Source organism: Rhinatrema bivittatum, chromosome 7 (assembly GCF_901001135.1).
Source record: "Rhinatrema bivittatum chromosome 7, aRhiBiv1.1, whole genome shotgun sequence".
NCBI lineage: Eukaryota > Metazoa > Chordata > Amphibia > Gymnophiona > Rhinatrematidae > Rhinatrema > Rhinatrema bivittatum.
In genome coordinates this window covers 193,282,361-193,302,553 of record NC_042621.1, presented here as the reverse complement: position 1 = coordinate 193,302,553, position 20,193 = coordinate 193,282,361, and the positions used below count along the sequence as shown (strand labels likewise).

The following is a 20,193-nucleotide window of genomic DNA, read 5'->3' as shown; positions in this document are numbered from 1 at the left end:
GTCCTGATTAATGCTAAAAAAAAAAAAAGATCACTTCAGCACAGAGCACAGGCATAAGCAATGCTTTCTGAAGAAAAAACTATGAAACGATTTATCCTCATTGCTTAATCCTCTGGCTCAAAGGTATTGAAGTTTAATGCACAGTCATTCACCAGGACATGTAGAAATGGCAAATCCTGACAGCAGTTTATAATCCAGATATGCAGTTATTAAAGCAATTGGCAAAAGTTTTGCTATTACAAAACAGTTCTGCTTTTAGGTATTAAAGGGATTCATTAGTTTTGCTCCACTACAAAATAATCTCCTGATTTACCAATAACAACAACAAAAAATCCATTATTTTCTATTGGAAAAACATTATCACTAGCCTTTAAAAGAGGCGCCAGGACATGTTTTAAATTAGATTAATTAAAACTCCTGTCTTACAAATTTTAGGGGATAATTTTCAAAAGGATATTTATATGTGTAAAAACTGCATCAATCATAGCAATTTTCAAAAGTCCACTTATAAATGCACAGTGCATTTTACATGTGTAAAACACAATTTTAAGCATGTAAACCTTTTGAAAATTACCCCCATTGTCTGTTAAATAATATAAATGTTGTAATCTAAAAATCTGTTTTGTTGGTTTAATTCATTTTGGCAAATTGTATATCTTAGTCCAGGCAGGAATACATGTTTTCATACTAAGCTGTTTCTTTTTGTAATAAATTAAAGAAAGAAAATGAGCTTCCCTATCAGTGCATTCTTCAAGTTTTAACTTCAGACAAATAGAAAGAAATCAAAACAAATGACCTTACAATGTGCTGGCAAAGCATAAAACCTGGTGGATAGCATCATAATTGAAGGAATTGCCAGTAAGACACATTTTTGTTTAACTATAATGAAATGTTAATTTAATGATCAAAGAGCAAAACAGAGAAGCTGTTTAATGATTGCAGTACACTCAGCTCTATCACTGGTATCACACACATAAAATGATGGCAGTCTTTTGCACTGCTCTAGTCAGGGTTAACGTCAGTGAGGCAGCTTAGGCAGATGCTGAATTATAATGTTATGTTACAGCATAAAGTTTATTTAAGAAAAATACTGCAAGAAATGCAACAACAAAATTTGACTGGAGTTTTCAATCTGCTATTCCCAGTATGTTTTGTTCTGAATTAAATATATAAGTGAAAAATAATTCTATCATTTTTTTTTTTTTTTTGCATGGATAAGTGTCTGAGGTTTGTGTTTTCATTCTCCGAATTAAACAGAAAACAAATTTATTTACCCATTATTTGTTCCTATTTTCTTCTGCAAATCCCTTGCTATTCCTTGGTTCACCTGTTCATAAAAGGTAGATTTGAATGTACTTATCTAAGCTTGAAGCTGTTTCTAAATGAAAAAAAAAAAATTCACACATCATAACCAATTGTGCTGCAATCAAACAATGTGTTAAGTGAGAGTTAATTCTGTTTCTCGAGAAAGCATGTAAGATGCAGTATACTTTAAAAGCATCATCCATTTTTTAAGCTTGATCCTGCCATTCATGTACTTTAGTACAACATAGACTATGGTATATAGATTAATCTAGACTGGAAAATGTATTGCATAATATAAATAGATGAAAAACTATCATTTAAGCTTACCATATGTAGAAACCTGTCAGTAATAAATACATAAGTAAGGAAAAACTTCCACCATACATAATTAAAACTGGTAGTAAAAAAGTGTCCCAATGGCTATATATAATAGCTAAATTGTTCAGCAAATTCAATTTATCTATATTTAATCCTGTTCATATTTTTTTTTGCTCTGCTACAGCTTTCCTCATCATAACAACATTGGGGTCTAATCCATAATGATCTAATGGCTAAGCCATACTGTATAAAGTCAACTAGATTAATGAATCAAACTTCTCCTTCCAGGGCTGAGTGGAACTGAGAGTGTTGCTTAAGTGCTTCCATCTCCTGGAAGATGAATAGTCATGTATTGGCTCTATGATTTTAACAAGCAAAAGAACAGCAAAGAAAGTAGAGTTCTCACTTTACTGTCTATAGCTCTCACTATACTGACCATAGAAAAAGTAGAAGGATTATAGCAACATGTGTCCTATGTAAAATACAGAATATAGAAGCATACAGAGAAATATATTTTCATATGAAACAGTATTTTCTTGGATAGTAAGATAGTTGGATAATTATTTCTTTGGCAATCAAGTTACATAATCCTCTTACATTGTCAAGAAGAAGCTATGGCAAAAGTAAATGACATTTTTGTTTTTACTATTTTATTTATTTATTTATTTATTTATTTAAAGCTTTGTTATACCGACTTTCTTGATACAAATCAAATCAACTCGGTTTACAGGGAACAAAGATTTTAACGAAACAGTAAAAAATTAAACCAAAATTAGAGGAAGTAAAAGTTACAATAAAACAAGGGAAGGCAACTGGGAATTGGAAATGTCGAGGGGGCAATATTCAGAAACTAAAACAGTTATAAAATAAAACAGTTATGTATGTGAGTAGAGCTTGGGAGGCCTACGTCTGAGCTGTGCCATGGCTATGCTATAGTAGGGATGTGAATCGTGTCCTCGATCGTCTTAACGATCGATTTCGGCTGGGAGGGGGAGGGAATCGTATTGTTGCCGTTTGGGGGGGTAAAATATCGTGAAAAATCGTGAAAAATCTAAAAATCTAAAAATCGCAAAACCGGCACATTAAAACCCCCTAAAACCCACCCCCGACCCTTTAAATTAAATCCCCCACCCTCCCGAACCCCCCCCCAAATGAGTTAAATAACCTGCGGGTCCAGCGGCGGTCCGGAACGGCAGCGGTCCGGAACGGGCTCCTGCTCCTGAATCTTGTTGTCTTCAGCCGGCGCCATTTTCCAAAATGGCGCCGAAAAATGGCGGCGGCCATAGACGAACACGATTGGACAGCAGGAGGTCCTTCCGGACCCCCGCTGGACTTTTGGCAAGTCTCGTGGGGGTCAGGAGGCCCCCCACAAGCTGGCCAAAAGTTCCTGGAGGTCCAGCGGGGGTCAGGGAGCGATTTCCCGCCGTGAATCGTTTTCGTACGGAAAATGGCGCCGGCAGGAGATCGACTGCAGGAGGTCGTTCAGCGAGGGTTCCGGCGCCTCGCTGAACAACCTCCTGCAGTCGATCTCCTGCCGGCGCCATTTTCCGTACGGAAAATGGCACCGGCCATACGCGTATGGCCGGCGCCATTTTCCGTACGAAAACGATTCGCGGCGGGAAATCGCTCCCTGACCCCCGCTGGACCTCCAGGACGGAGCTGATGTGAGTTTTTAGATTCAGGAGGGGGTCGATTAGGACACTGAGGTTTCGGACAGCGGGCTGAGCAGTTAAGGAGAGGGTCTTAGGGTCGTTAGGGGGTAGGAGCTTAAAGGTTTGATGGCTGTGGACGAGGAGGAGCTCGGTTTTGGAGGCGTTGAGGGCAAGCTGTAGGGAGGCGAGTAGAGAGTTGATGGAGGTAAGGCATTCCTCCCAGTAGCATAGGGTAGCGGAGATAGTTTTATGGAGGGGTATGATGATCTGAACATCATCAGCATAGATGTAGAATTTGAGGCCGAGGTCTGAGAGAAGATGACAGAGCGGAAGGAGGTAGATGTTAAAGAGGGTGGAAGAGAGAGAGGAGCCTTGGGGTACTCCTTGGGCGAGAGAGAAAAGAAAGGACTCAGAGCTGCTCAGTTTTACAGAGAAGCGTCTGTTGGCTAGGTAGGATTTGAACCAGAGGAGGGCGGTATTGAGATACCTATGTTTGAGAGACTGGAGATGAGGAGGTTGTGGCTTATCGTATCAAAGGCAGCTGAGATGTCTAGGAAAGCTATGAGAAAGTTGTGTCCTTGGTCAAGACCAATGAGGAGAGAGTCTGTAAGGGAAAGCAGGAGGGCTTCAGTACTCAAGTTCTTACGGAAGCCGAATTGGGATGAGTGGAGGATGCAGTTGTCTTCTAGGTAGTCCATTAGTTGGGCGTTTACTACTTTTTCCATTATTTTGGCAATGAAGGGAAGATTAGATATGGGACGGTAGTTAGAGGGGTCTTTGGGGTCTAGAGTACACTTCTTGATAAGGGGTTTGACTACTGCGTGTTTCAGTGTGTCAGGAACTGTGCCGGTGGATAGGGAGCAGTTTATGATATCTGATAAGGGTTGTGCAATGATGTTGGGAATGGTGAGGAGTGCCTTGGTTGGGATGGTGTCAGAGGGGTGTGAAGCTGGCTTACTTTTTTTAAGGATGGACACTATTTCCTTAGATGACGTAGGGTCCAGGGTGCGTAGTGCATATTTAGGGGATTGGTGGTGGTCGATGGTCTTACAGGTATTGGGCAGGGGTGTCATGGACATGGAGGTGGATGCAGGAGGGAACCTGAGGAGTAGGTTAGCAATTTTGTTTTGGAAAAAATGGGCTACTTCTTCACACTTAGCACTAGTGTCGATTTCCGAAGTGGGTGGGGTGATAGGTTTAGTAAGGGATGTGACATAGTTGAAGAGGGCTTTAGGGTTGAATGTGTATTGGTGTATTTTAGTGGCATAGTAGTCACGCTTGGTTTTTTGGATAGCGATGCGGTAAGTATGGAGGTGAGATTTGTAGGGGGCAGAGTTTGGCAATGTGGGGTCTTTAAGCCATATTCTTTCTTTGAGTCTGAGGTCGTGTTTCATTCGGCGTAGCTCAGCGTTGTACCAGGGCTTCTTGTTTGTGGGGGTCGAGTGTTGACTACGGGCGATGAGGGGGCAGAGGTTGTCAGCTATGTCCCGGGTGAGGTTATCTCATGAATTGAGAGCAGAGTCGGGTGAAGAGAGATCAAGCTTGCCCATGGATTCTGTGAGAGCTGTAGAGAGTTCCTCTGATGAGCAGGGTTTACGGTAGGAGAAGGAGTTTTGTGGAAAATTGCTGGTGGGGTTAGCATTTAGGCTGAGGTGTATATCAATGAGGGAGTGGTCAGACCACGGAACCGGAGTGCATGAGGCTGCAGTAGGGGTCTGTAGGTAGGAGTTGATGAAAAGGAGGTCTAGCGTATGCCCCGCTTTGTGGGTGGGGGTGGTGATGACTTGAGCAAAGCCGAGGGACTGTAAAGCAGCTAAGAGGGTTTCACAAGACGGAGATAGGGGTTGGGAATCTACATGTAGATTGAAGTCTCCGAGTAGGATGGCTGGTCTTTCGTTGTTGATGTTGTTGGATATCAGTTCTATGAGAGGGGAGGGATTCTGTTCCAGTAGGCCTGGAGGGGCATATACAAGGCATATTTGTAGGTTTGCAGATTTAAAAAGGCCAACTTCTAGTCTGGGTGGGGGGCTGATGTTTAAAGGCCTGCATCACCCCTTTGCCCCCAAAATAGCCCCCCTAACTACCCTCTTCAGACCTCCACTCTCATCTACCTGGGATACCTGCAAATGTACTTGATAGCCCTGGTGATCCAGCAATGGCAAGAGCATCCCCTAAGTGCTTCTTCTCTAATGGCACCATTTTGAAAAATGGTGCTGGCTGACCTCAGGTGCCCCTTTGCCCCTATCACATGATAGGGGCAAAGATATGCCTTGTGTCAACTGGCAGTATTTTGAAAATGATGCCATTGGGGTGGGAACCTGAAGGGTGGTGCTCCTGATGTCCCTGAAATATCCATGCTCTAGCAATACCTCTTTTACTTATTACAGCACATCAGACTTTATTTTCTGTCTAAAACATAGGAAACATAGAAATGATGGCAGAAGAAGACCAATAGGCCCATCCAGTCTGCCCAGCAAGCTTTCATGCTCATTTTCTCATACTTATCTGGTACTCTGACCGCTGAGTTCAGGGCCCTTATTGGTAACTTTTTTGATTCTAGTTTCCTTCCACCTCTGCCATTCATGTAGAGAGCAGTGTTGAAGCTGTATCAAAGTGAAGTATAAAGCTTAATGTTTGAGGATAGTAACAGTCATATCAAGCAAGTTATCCCGATGTTTGTATACTCATACTGCTCAGATCAATGCCTTGTTAGATGTTGTCTGGATGTAAATCCTATTTCTTCATCCCCCCCCCCCCCCTGCTGTTGAAGCAGTGAGCTGCACTAGATATGCATTCAAAGTGAAATATCAGGCTTAATTTGTTAGGGGTAGTAACCGCCACAATAAGCAAGCTACTCCCATGCTTACTTGTTTACCCAGACCATGCAATTCAGTCCTTGTTGGTTGTTGTCTGAATGGGAATCCTCTTATCTTCATTTCCCCCGTTCAGTGAAGCAGAGATCTATGCTGGATATGCATTGAAAGTGAAGTATCAGGCTTAATTGGTTTGGGGTAGTAACCACCGCAACAAGCAAGCTACTCTCATGCTTATTTGTTTACCCAGACTATGCTACCTTTTTGGTTGTTGCCTGAATGCAAATCCTCTTTTCCACATTTCCTCTTGCCGTTGAAGCATAGAGCAATGTTGTGTGAACGTTTATTGAATAAGGGTATTAATCACCAGTTAGTAGTCATCATCCTGCATACCACCCCCATACTTCTTCTCTTCATTCCCATCCTCCAGGCTTTATGGATCCACAGTTTTTATCCCACAGTTTTGGTCTTCACCACTTCCTCTGGAAGGGTGTTCCAGGCATCCACTACCCTCTCTGAAGAAATACTTCCTGACTCTGGTTCTGAGTCTTCCTCCCTGGAGTTTTAAATCGTGACCCCTGGTTCTGCTGATTTTTTTTCCCACGGAAAAGGTTTGTCGTTGACTTTGGATCATTAAAACCTTTCAAGTATCTGAACATCTGCATCATATCACCCCTGCTCCTCCTTTCCTCCAGGGTATACATATTTAGATTCTTCAATCTCTCCTCATAAGTCATTCAATGAAGACCATCCACCTTTTTGGTCACCCTTCTCTGGACCGCCTCCATCCTGTCTCTGTCCCTTCGGAGATACGGTCTCCAGAACTGAGCACAGTACACCAGGTGAGGCCTCACCAAGGACCTGTACAAGGGGATCATAGCTTCCCTTTTCTTACTCAATATGCCTCTCTATATGCAGCCCAGCATTCTTCTGGCTTTAGCTATCGCCTTGTCACATTGTTTCGCTGACTTCAGATCATCAGACACTATCACCCCAAGGTCTCTCTCCTGCTCTGTGCACATCAGCCCTTCACCCCCCATCGAATACACTTCTTTTGGATTTCCACACCCCATATGCATGACTCTGCACTTCTTGGCATTGAATCTCAGCTGCCATAACTTCGACCAGTCTTCCAGCTTCCTTAAATCCCATTTCACTCTCTCCACTCCTTCCAGCGTGTCCACTCTGTTGCAGGTCTTAGTATCATCCGCAAATAGACAAACCTTACCTTCTATCCCATCCGCGATGTTGCTCACTAAGATATTGAACAGGACCGGTCCCAACACTGACCCTTGCGGCACTCCACTCATCACCGCTGTCTCTTTAGAGTACAATAGTTCCATTTACAGTAAGTTCCATTTACCATCACACATTGTCTTCTGTCCTTCAAACAGTTTGCTATCCAGGCCACCACCTTGGCACTCACTCCCAAGCTTCTCATTTTATTCACAAGCCTCCTGTGCGGGACCGTATCAAAAGCTTTGCTAAAATCCAAGTAGATGATATCGAGCACTCTTCCTCGATCCAATTCCTTAGTCACCCAATCAAAAAAGTCAATCAGATTTGTCTGACAGGACCTTCCCTTGGTGAAACCATGCTGCCTCTGGTCCATCAATTCTGCTGCTTGTAGATAGTTCACTATTCTTTCCTTCAGCAGCGACTCCAATACTTTTCCCACCGCCAAGTTGAGGCTAACCGGCCTGTACTTTCCAGCCTCCTCTCTGCTCCCGCTCTTGTGAAGCGGGACCACCGTCGCTCTTCTCCAATCACTCAACACCACTCCCGTTTCCAGAGATCTATTGAACAGGTCACACAGCGGAGCTGCCAGCTCATCTCTGAGCTCCTGCAGTATCCTGGGATGAACCTAATCAGGCCACATGGCTTTGTCCACCTTCAGTTTTCCTAGCTCTTCCCATACATTCTCTTCTGTAAACAGAGTTTCATCCATTCTACTCCCCTCCAGTTTCTTGTTAACTAGCGTCGGTCCTTCTCCGGGGTCTTCTTTAGTGAACACCGAACTGAAGTATTTGTTTAATATTTCTGCCATTTCTTCATCTGTCTCCACCCATTGATCCTTTTCACATTTCAGTAGACCACTTTGGACTTTTCTCCTTTCACTGATGTATCTGAAAAATGTTTTGTCACCTTGCTTTACCTCTTTGTCAATGCTTTCTTCCACTTGACTTTTCACTTTCTTGATTACTTTCTTTGTCTCCCTCAGTTCCACCAGATATTCTTCCTTGTGATCCTCACTTTGGGATCCTTTATATTTCTTAAACACTGTTCTTTTATCTTTTATTTTATCAGCTACCTCCTTCATGAACCAGATAGGTTTCATTCTTTTCTTGCTTTTCTTTACTTTTCTAGCATATATATTGTCAGATTCTGCAGAAGAATGTTAGGAATTATTAGGAAGGGAATGGTTAATAAAACGGAAAAAGTCATAATGCCTCTATATTGCTCCATGGTGAGACCACACCTTGAATACTGTGTACCATTCTGGTTGCCACATCTCAAAAAAGATATAGTTGTGATGGAGAATGTACAAAGAAGGGCAACCAAAATGATAAAGGGGATGGAAGAGCTCCCCTATGAGGAAAGGCTGAAGAGGTTAGGGCTGTTCAGCTTGGAGAAGAGACGGCTGAGGGGGGATATGATAGAGGTCTTTAAGATCATGAGAGGTCTTGAAAGAGTAGATGTGACTCGGTTATTTACACTTTCGAATAATAGAAGGACTAGGAGGCATTACATGAAGTTAGCAAGTAGCACATTTAAGACTAATTGGAGAAAATTCTTTTTCACTCAACGCACAATAAAGCTCTGGAATTTGTTGCCAGAGGATGTGGTTAGTGCAGTTAGTGTAGCTGGGTTCAAAAAAGGTTTGGATAAGTTCTTGGAGGAGAAGTCCATTAACGGCTATTAATCAAGTTTACTTAGGGAATAGCCACTGCTATTAATTGCATCAGTAGCATGGGATCTTCTTAGTGTTTGGGTAATTGCCAGGTTCTTGTGGCCTTGTTTGGCCTCTGTTGGAAACGGGATGCTGGGCTTGATGGACCCTTGGTCTGACCCAGCATGGCAATTTCTTATGTTCTTATGTCTTAAGGGATTCTCCAGTCTACATCCGGCAGATTTAAATCTCCAACAATCACCACTTCTCCCTTCTTCCCCATCTTTTGGATGTCTTCAATCAGATCTCTGTCTAGAACTTGCATTTGATTTGGAGGTCTGTAAACCACTCCGATAAAAACGGATACCCCATCATCCTTTTTTAGGACAGCCCATAAAGCTTCTTCTTTGCCTCATCTTCCTTGCAGCTTGGATGCTTGGATATTGTTTTTGACAAAAAGAGCCACTCCTCCCCCTTTTCTGTCCTCTCTGTCCTTCCTTAATAGGTTATATCCCGGTATGGCCGTATCCCAGTCATGTGAATCCGTGAACCACGTCTCCGTGACAGCAACAATGTCCAAGTCCACCTCCACCATTAGGGCTTGCAGATCTGGGATTTTATTGCCCAAACTACGAGCATTTGTGCTCATAGCTTTCCAGCTATTCTGGTATAGGATACTGCTTTTCTTGGACTCCTTTTGTGACTTGTTTAGCTGACTTTTTTTTTAATCTCTTTTGCCCTTTTTCATTGCATTTGTATTTGTATTTGGGGGGTGACATTTTAATGTCCTACTGTTACCCCCGTCCTTTAGTTTTAATGCCTTATGACACAAGATTTGAATTTATCTCTTCAGATCCTTTTTCCCTCAACAGACAGATGTAAGCCAGTGTCAAACTATATCAGATTGTAATGCAAGTTGCAGTACAATATTTTGAATTTACATTATACAGAGGCCGATAAAGTTTCTATTGACATCATAACTATAATGTGTCATTTATATCCTGTAATATATTAACATCTCAATCACAATGTATCCTAGAAAATGTTTACTACAAATATAATAGATTCTACTTCATATTTTATATATTAACAAAATTCATGTTAAATTACTTTGGATACATAATTTGTTATTAAGTACTCACCCATTGTTCTAGGTTCACTCTGTAAGTATGGTAAAGAAAAAAGCAAAGACACAAAGCAGGGTTGGTATCTCCTGAGCTCTTCCTCCCTAACAGAATTCACCATTTTAAGACATAAAGCAGTCTCACTGAGACTCTTCCTCTCCTCATAGGACTCTCTACTTATGAAAACACAAAGCCACACTCACACTCTGAATCAGCACACAATAGGTACGGATTTTGGCAGTGTTCATTACTAATGCTACATTCCAAAAAGCAAGGCAGAATACAAGATTGAGCAATAATTACAATGATAATAATGTAGTACAAATGCTTTTCTTGTGGTTAGGGCAGCTGAAGGGTTACCAAAATGATAAGGGGAATGGAACAACTCCCCTATGAGGAAAGACTAAAGAGGTTAGGACTTTTCAGCTTGGAGAAGAGACGACTGAGGGGGGATATGATAGAGGTGTTTAAAATCATGAGAGGTCTAGAACGGGTAGATGGGAATCTGTTATTTACTCTTTCGGATAGCAGAAAGACTAGGGGGCACTCCATGAAGTTAGCATGGGGCACATTTAAAACTAATCGGAGAAAGTTTGTGAGTAAAACAGTGCTTTTCTTGCAGAAATGTGCTTTTACAAAATTGCTTGCCCAATCTGCAGGTATAAGTTCATGCTTAGGGTCTGTATGTGTATATTTGTTTACTTGCAGAAAACAGAAAGGTTCATGGGGTAGGGTTTGCGATGGATTTGCATTTATATGCATACTTTTACATTTTCAAAATATGAATATATTTCTTTCCTTAAAAAACTAAGGGGGTAATTTTGAAAAGGATTTACAAGCCTAAAACTGGGTTTTACACATGTAAATGCACTTTAAGAAGGTAACTTTAAGAACTGCTCGCACGAGCCCATATGCTTGTGAATATGGGCACATGGTATTTTACTACTGTATTTTATAATCTGCTCGCATATGATATGCACAAATGAGTGTATTAATGCTTATGTATGTAAAAAGTACGAGCACACAAGTTCAGGCTTATCCAGATAAATATTGATTTATCCAAATAAGTAATGGCATATAGCTGGATAAGTTTGAAAAGCATCAAAAAGTGTTAATAACAAAAAGAGGCATGTTTGAATTACTATACCATATGGTAATTTCCTGAACTGCATTGGTAGTATAGCAAACTTAGACCTGGATTTATCAAAATGCACTAAATATCGCCTGCGATAGAAAAAGGGGTGTGTTTTATGGTAATAGGCAGTTTATTGCAATCTGTGGTAATACCTATGTGAAGAGCTAAGTTACTGCAATTTACAATAACTTTTTCACACTTTGAGATAAGTGCCAGAATGTGGTATTTCCTACATACAACAACTAGGGGGACCATGTGTGAGAAAGAGCATAATGCCCTATCACTAGATAGGTATTTATATCTCTGTGGGAGACCCACCTAGTAACTCGAGGTGAGATTTAGGTATTAGTGTAAGGGTTAGAGGCCACTTTGACATTCAAAGTGAGACGTATGAACAGAACAGTGCTCTCTTGTGAAGATTTGATGACCCTCGGAGTGAGGAAACTCACTCAAAAATGATATTTGTGCAATGTTCTCTCAACCTAGCTTGATGTTGTTCGTACATCTCACTTTGAATGTCAAAGTGGCCCCTAACCCCTACACTAATACCTAAACCTCACCTCGAGGTACTAGGTGGGTCTCCCATAGAAATATAAATACCTATCTAGTGCTAGGGTCTCTCTCTCCCTCCCTCTCTCTCCCTCCCTCTCTCTTGAGTTTGAGCAGACAATGCAATAAAGACATAACACAAGCTATCACTACTAGAAAAGGTATAGCTATCACATGTGTTAACAGTATTTTTTGCATGCAATAAGCCCTTAATGTATGTGAAAATACCTTCGTACATTTTGATAAATGACCCTATTAGTGCACTCTGTGATAACCCCTATTTTGAGGGAGAGAAAGAGAGAATCTACAAGGCCCTCATAGTAGTATTTCTATCTCATGAAGTATTTCTATCTCTATCGGAAGGCCAATTAATAGGTCGAGGTGAGGTGTTGGTGGTAGTTAGGGTTTAGGGGCCAGTACATATTGGTGAAGATTTGACATAATATGGAGTGAGGAAAGTCTCAAAAAGATGAAATTTCTACTATGTTCTCACACTCTAGCTTGATGGACTCTATAACGGGGTACCATCAAGCTAGGGTGCGATAACAAAGTAGAAATTTCATCTTTGTGAGACTTTCCTCAGTCCAGTTGAAGTCAAAGGTTTTTAAATATCAACTTATTATTATTATTATTATTATTATTAAGGCTTTTATATACCGACTTTCTTGATACAAATCAAATCAATTCAGTTTACAATGAAACTAAGCAGAATATAAAATTAACCAATCAACAAGAGATACGGAGCATACAGTTACATTATAACAAGGAAGCCTTAACTTGGAGTAGGAAAAAAAAGAAGGGGTGAACGGAGCAATAAATATATAAAGTGAAATAAAATAGAATAAATACTATATACAGAAGAGGGGGCAAGGGGCCAACCTCTCTTTAATGGATATTATGCATGAAAGATGTGTGGTGTACAATTCTAGATCAGGCAATGGAGTTTGTAGTGGGGAAGGCTTGGCTGAACAGCCATGTCTTTAGTTTCTTTTTAAAAGTTGTTAGACAAGTCTCCAGTCTGAGGTCCGGAGGCATGGCGTTCCACATGGAAGGGCCTGCGGTAGAGAATGACCGGTCTCTGATGTTTGCGTGGTGCACTAATTTGATTGTAGGAACGTGTAAAGATCCCTTGTAAGCATCCCTTAAAGGCCTGGCTGTCAAGTGCAGTCTGAGAGGATAAGACAGATCGAGCGGGGTTTGATGGTGGATATTTTTATGGATGATTGTGAGAGATTTATGGAGGATCCGGAAGTTTACTGGGAGCCAGTGGAGATCTTTTAGAATAGGAGAAATATGCTCTCTCCGATTGGTATTTGTCAAAATCCTTGCCGCTGCATTTTGTAGCAGCTGGAGCGGTTTAATGGTAGAGGCTGGAAGACCATGCAGAATGGAGTTGCAATAGTCGATCTTGGAGAACAGAATGGCTTGGAGGACGGATCTGAAATCGTAGTGGAATAGGAGCGGTTTGAGTTTTTTGAGTACTTGTAACTTGTAAAAGCACTCCTTAGTAGTGTGTTTTATAAAATGCTTTAGGTTCAGGTGACTGTCGATTAAGACTCCAAGATCTCTGGCGTGTGATATATGTGTGATATATACTTATGCAATGTAAATGTTGGCCCCGCCCCAGAATGCCCCTGGTATACCCCTTTTTTTTACACACACACACATTTACTTATGGGCCCTGACTTATATGCATATTTTGCAATTTTGAAAATACTTATTATCCACTTATGCACCTTTGTATGCACACATCTTTTGAAAATTCACCTCTAAGCATGTAAGAGGGCTTTTGAAAATTGCTACATTTGCCATTGAATTGTCAATAGGTTTTACACATGTAAGTGCACTGTAATCATGTAAATGGGCTTTTGAAAATTGCTACAATAGTATGCTTCATTTACATGTGTAATTCCTTTGAAAATGGCATCCTATGTGTACAAATTAACAGGTGAACTATGTGCAGCTAGTTTTGATAGAATAATTTTCAAAGGGAAAGCATGTATTTACAGTCCCTTTGAAAAATGGTGTAAAGTATGTGGGTAATTGCCTTACAATATGTGCAGGCTGTTACAAAATTACCCCCAATATTACATTGGAGCAAAGCTTTATATTTACCTAAAAGCTGACTCTTTATTACAATGTGTGCTTATAGGAATCTGATTTTGTTTTAGTTGACTGATATACGGATAGAACCTTCTAAGATCTCTTGCACAAAAGTGTTCCATTATTTCCACACTTTTTATAAGACTTATGATGATATGTCATTGCATGTTACATACATTTAAGTGATTTAATGGAGTTTACTTTGCATTGTTTTGTGAAAGCGCCATGAAAATGATAGATGAAATATAACTTATGCAGAGCTACATTCAGTTATGGGAATTTGGAATGCATATAGAATTTTTTTCTGGCACACTAGTTTAAATCCATTTTACAATTGCAAAACTGCAGATTAAAAAATGTCTGAGGATAATTTTTGTTAACAAATTAACATATATATTTAGACTGTGAGCCTATTTGACAAAGAATCATTGAAATGACTAGACAGAGCAATTATTTTATATTTATACCAAACCAGTAATACAGTGAAGTTGTTTTCAGTCATTACTTATGATACATGAAATAATTTTTCATTTTATAATTGCTTATTTTCTTCAGACTGCACCAAATGTTAAAAGAATAAACTTAGGACCAGGTTCACTAAGTTTTTCCCCACAGATACACAATGGGAGAAAAGCCTTAGAGGTCAAAATATTCAAAGGGATCTAGCCAGCTACAGTAAAGTCTTTGAAAACTGACTGGGCTAACCAGCTAAATTTATCCCCTTAAATTTTACTAGGATGCTAAATTTAACTGATCAAATTCTGGGAGGTCCTAAGAGATGGGCTTAGATGGGGGTGAGAAAGTTAAGCGGCTAACTCAGATTTCCAGCAGTAGCCATCTATCTTGGCTGGTCAATCTAGGCACTGCAAGATCAATCCTAAATTTAGTTGACCAAATTCCGTCCCCCCCAACTATAATGCAAATATGTCCCACATCCTATCAACCCTCTCTCTTTCCTGACAGTAGCTTAGAAAGCTGCCCTGCTGCCCCATATCCCCTTCCATCTGTTCCGATAGTTAGAAAAATGTTGCTTGCACCTCATATCCCTCTCATCCTTGCTCCCAGTCTGTCCTGATATCTAAAAAAGGTTTGTCTCTGCTCACCAAAGGTAGATCAGAGGAGGTAAATTTACCTTGTCCCTGCTCTCGCCTATATTTCTGTATCTGCCAGTAGCTTTGCTAACCTCTAGCCCCTAGTTCTGAAAGGAAATCAGTCTATACTTTGAAGCACAGTGAATAAATTCAGTTTCCTGAAGCTAGTCCATCCTGTTTCCAACAGTGGCCAATCCAGGCCATAAGAACCTGGCAAGTACCCAAAAACTAAGTCTATTCCATGTTACTGATGCAGATTATTAGACAACTAACCCACTTCCCCTATATGGTTGATAACTAAGCTGCAAAGGTAAAGGTGAACCCTTTGCCGTCTAAGTGCAATCTTCTGCTGTCATAGTAGAAGCATATTAACTTCTTTCTTTATAGATTGGCAACTCAGTTGTTTCATGAATAGGTCTTCATTGATATCTTAGAAAGGCCATCTTTACATTTAGGTGCTATGTTTCTTGTTTTACTGGCTGCCACACATAGGAGAGTACTTACTGTGGTGTATATTATGACTGGAGCAAACATTTCATCCTTGTATTGAACAAACTTCTGTGAGATGAAACAGAAGTGGAAAGAAGAGATGAAACTGTAGTGGAGAGGATACAAGGATTGACAGCTTGGAGAACCCGGAAAAGGGTTGATGGTAACTGGACAAGGCTATGGGGGAGGCTGTTTTAACTGCTAGCCTGGCCTTATAATGCTCTATTTCTCCTTCTGGTTTGCATTTGACTTTAAATATACATTTGCAATTTTCTTACTGGGTGGTGACAACAACTGTATAAGTGTTCAGGACTTATTCTTAAGGAGAGAGTTTATCGCTCCCTATGCTGATCTCCATGTATCAGTCTGAACCGTGGCCAGTCTTTCAGTGTCCTTCCAGAAGGACCGGTATGTTATTTCACAAATTTACACCAATATGAGAACCTCCAGCCTGGCTTACTCTTCATTGTCCAACTTGCCTTAGAAATTCTGGCTCCTCTGTGGGTTTGGCTTGTTCGACAGTATCATGACTTTCTGAGAACATAAGAACATGCCATACTGGGTCAGACCAAGGGTCCATCAAGCCCAGCATCCTGTTTCCAACAGTGGCCAATCCAGGCCAATCCAGGCTATAAGAACCTGGCAAGTACCCCAAAAACTAAAGTATCTTCTATTTTTATTTTGACTGATTGCTCTACTGTATTGTTTTGTTTTGGCTTATTTTGATTGTGATACTTTTGAGCATTACGTTTGGAAAGAGTGTCTCTCTAAAGTGAACACTCTGATTCATTATTAACTTGCATGTTCTAGGACTGAGGATCCTGAATCCCACCAGAACACCATCTACAAATCAGTCCCACTATTTTGAGCCCTTCTCTCTTGGGCTAGTGTACATAGGCCTTTCAGTCACATACTCAGGGGTGACCTGCACAGGGCCTCCTGCTGTGACACATCTTGCGTGGTGTGACCTTAGTTAATTTTGATGGTAATAGTTTCTAAAGGTACTTGTCACTTCCACTATCCAGAAGTTGTTGGGAAGATTGGCAAGAAGCATGTTGCTACTTGCCATCTCCAACAAGATGCAGTATTTCTCCCTGCTACTCCATTCTTTTCTGATTTATAGGATATATATAGTTTGGTGTGCAATGTCTGAAGTATTCTTGCACTTCCTATCACACATATTCTCATCTTTTGCCAGTGCAGACAATCAAAAATTTGTGCTGAAACGTATTGGTTGTCACTGTCACAAACTCCTTGAGTTTCTCCCCTATTTTCTTATTGTATGTTCTCTGGTAAATCTGGAGTAGTAATCCATAATGCTTACAAAATACTTGTTTCCAGCATGGATTGCTGTTTTCATTGGTCCACATACATTGCTGTCGATCATCTCCAAGAGATGACTTGCGCTGCTTTGGCTGGCTTTAGGTAGTGGTGTACACTTTGCTTTGGCTTTGATGCAGCACATGCATTGCATTAGCATGCTACATGGGATATTGTGAAGCTGTGTTTGATCGCTGAGAGTGGGTAAGTTGGGAGCCCACTCCCAGCAAGGAGTTATGTAGGGAGGTTCCCAAGGGTATGCAGAGGTCGTATGCCTCGGCCCTTTCACACTGAGGGGGATGGGAAAGTGTAGGGTAGCAGCATTATATATAATTTAAAGAACTGGGGTTGGGGGTGGGCGAGGGGCACCCATGGACCCAGAATGGTTTTTGGTCATGTAAGAGAGGGGTTAGGGGGTAGAAACTGCATGGCCTGACAGGGCCATATACCAATTTTTATAGGGGATTTGAGAGAAATAGACTACAGGCCTCTTTACTATTTTTGTTTTTTGTTTCTATTTTAGAGAGCTACTAACCCGGATATCAGTTAAAGATATCTGGATAAAAAGCAAGTTATCCAGCCACAGAAGACTGGATAACTAATAAATCTAACTGGCTATATTCACACATAGCCTGTTATATTTTATAGTTATTCAGCAAGTATATTCACTCTTCAGTGGGATGCTTCTCCCGCTGAATATACAGGACAACTTGCCCTCTAACTGACTTACTGAATACTGGCCTTTAGCACTACTGGACAAATGCTGCATATTACAGTGGTGATAAGTATTCAGATATAAGTCCCTGCCCCCAAAAGCTTACAGTCTAAGAAGAGGAGCAGCATATGAGCTGAGAGAAAAGGAGATAGGCAGCTGCAAACTATGCCAGGAGAAGGTATGACTGCTACAGATTAGGGCTGGCCAGCAGGGAAGTAATGAGAGACAGACAGATGAAAGAGAGAATTTCCACCTCCCCCAGGTTAACCAAACAGACTGATCCAGCCATGGCTTTGCCCCTTCCTCCCCCCACTCCCCCACATTGAATGCATAGAATGGCATTTCTGATTTTCCCATTGTTTTTCCTGGCACTTTCGCATTCTCATCCTTTACAGCATGCAGAGCAAAATAAATATAGTTTATTGTTTAAATGTTCCCGCTCATACAGCCTTTATAATATACTCTATAAACCTCTGGCTGTTTTCCTTTCTGATTTGGATGAGTTGATCATCTTCTACAAGCAGCCTAATTGCTGTCTTGACTTGTTTCTTTTGTCCCACTCTTCCAGGTTATGGACACATCCCACATATCATCAGTGCAGAGGAGTATTTTCATCTTAAACTTTTCAGCTGGTAGCTACAAGTATTCAGCTTGGCTATGCCTGATTTAAAATCTGAGCCATTGGCCATTATCTGTAGCAGGCAGTTGACTTTTTTTTTTTTGTCTTCAAAGGGTCAGAGTACAGCAGGGCATTTGTCCCTGGGCCCATAACTGATTAACAGAAATATTAGCTTGAAGGATTCAGATGTAGTCTTCAGCTGGAAATTGTAGCTAACAAACTTTACAATACAGTTTAAGATAAAACAAGGCAAAAAACAACTTAATAGCATGGTTACACTGGAGAGGGTTGAAGGGAAAAATTGCAAAGGGGAAGAAAGTTTCTCAAATTACAGGCCATGTACACAACAAATGATTTGTATAAAAACCAAGGATGATTTCATACCAAAAATCATTGTGAGAATTTCAAATAAATTGATACTGAAATCTTCAGTATAATAATTAGTCCTTTGGTTCCCAAAATGTATTATTTCAAGTGAAAGGAGCAGCTACAAAGGTAAAAAGTGAGCAAGAAGCGTGGTCATTGTTAAAAAATACCATCCTAGAACCACAGTCCAGATGTAGTCCACACATTAAAAAAGGTGGAAAGAAGGCAAAACGATTACCGGCATGGTTAAAAGGGGAGGTGAAAGAAGCTATTTTAGCCAAAAGATCTTCATTCAAAAATTGGAAGAAGGATCCAACAGAAGAAAATAGGATAATGCATAAGCATTGGCAAGTTAAATGTAAGATATTGATAAGACAGGCTAAGAGAGAATTTGAAAAGAAGTTGGCCGTAGAGGCAAAAACTCACAGTAAAAACTTTTTAAAATATATCTGAAGCAGAAAGCCTGTGAGGGAGTCAGTTGGACCGTTAGATGATCGAGGGGTTAAAGGGGCACTTAGAGAAGATAAGGCCATTGCGGAAAGATTAAATGATTTATTTGCTTTGGTGTTTACTAAAGACTATGTTGGGGAGATACCCATTATGGAGAAGGTTTTCATGGGTAATGATTCAGATGGACTGAACCAAATCACGGTGAACCTAGAAGATGTGGTAGGCCTGATTGATAAACTTAAAAGTAGTAAATCACCTGGACTGGATGGTATACACCCCAGGGTTCTGAAGGAACACAAAAATGAAATTTCAGACCTATTAGTAAAAATTTGTAACTTATCATTAAAATCATCCATTGTACCTGAAGACTGGAGGATAGCTAATGTAACCCCAATATTTAAAAAGGGCTCCAGGGGTGATCCAGGAAACTACAGACCAGTTAGCCTGACTTCAGTGCCAGGAAAAATAGTGGAAAGTGTTCTAAGCATCAAAATCACAGAACATATAGAAAGAAATGGTTTAATGGAACAAAGTAGGCATGGCTTTACCCAAGGCAAGTCTTGCCTCACAAATCTGCTTCACTTTTTTGAAGGAGTTAATAAACATGTGGATAAAAGTGAACCGGTAGATGAAGTGTACTTGGATTTTAAGAAGGCGTTTGATAAAGTTCCTCATGAGAGGCTTCTAGGAAAAGCAAAATGTCATGGTATAGGTGGCAAGGTCCTTTCGTGGATTACAAACTGGCTAAAAGACAGGAAACAGAGAGTAGGATTAAATGGACAATTTTCTCAGTGGAAGGGAGTAGGCAGTGGAGTGCCTCATGGATCTGTATTGTGACCCTTACTTTTCAATATATTTATAAATGATCTGGAAAGAAATACGAGAAGTGAGGTAATCAAATTTGCAGATGATACAAAATTGTTCAGAGTAGTTAAATCACAAGCAGATTTTGTTAAATTGCAGGAAGACCTTGTGAGACTGGAAAATTGGGTATCGAAATGGCAAATGAAATTTAATGTGGATAGGTGCAAGGTGATGCATATAGGGAAAAATAACCCATGCTATAGTTACACAATGTTAGGTTCTATATTAGGTGCTACCACCCAAGAAACAGATCTAGGCATCATAGTGGATAACACATTGAAATCGTCAGTTCAATGTGCTGCGGCAGTCAAAAAAGCAAACAGAATGTTGGGAATTATTAGGAAAGGAATGGTGAATAAAATGGAAAATGTCATAATGCCTCTGTATCGC

At 40.5% G+C, this 20,193-nt stretch overlaps 2 protein-coding genes across 5 annotated transcripts in view; one reads left to right on the top strand and one right to left on the bottom strand.

Annotated features, from left to right (window-relative positions):
• The window catches only part of CTNNA3 (catenin alpha 3), a 2,257,234-nt gene that overhangs the window by 1,175,006 nt on the left and 1,062,035 nt on the right, over positions 1-20,193 (bottom strand). The window contains exon 1 of one of the 3 annotated variants that reach the window (XM_029609718.1): positions 1,275-1,293. The exons of the other annotated variants lie outside the window; for them this stretch is intronic. The gene's annotated coding sequence lies outside the window, so the exon portion shown is untranslated. Of the gene's footprint in view, positions 1-1,274; positions 1,294-20,193 lie in introns of those variants that run through there. 3 annotated transcript variants of the gene reach the window in all.
• LRRTM3 (leucine rich repeat transmembrane neuronal 3) overlaps positions 1-20,193 on the top strand; it is a 372,911-nt gene that overhangs the window by 3,356 nt on the left and 349,362 nt on the right. The window lies entirely within an intron of this gene.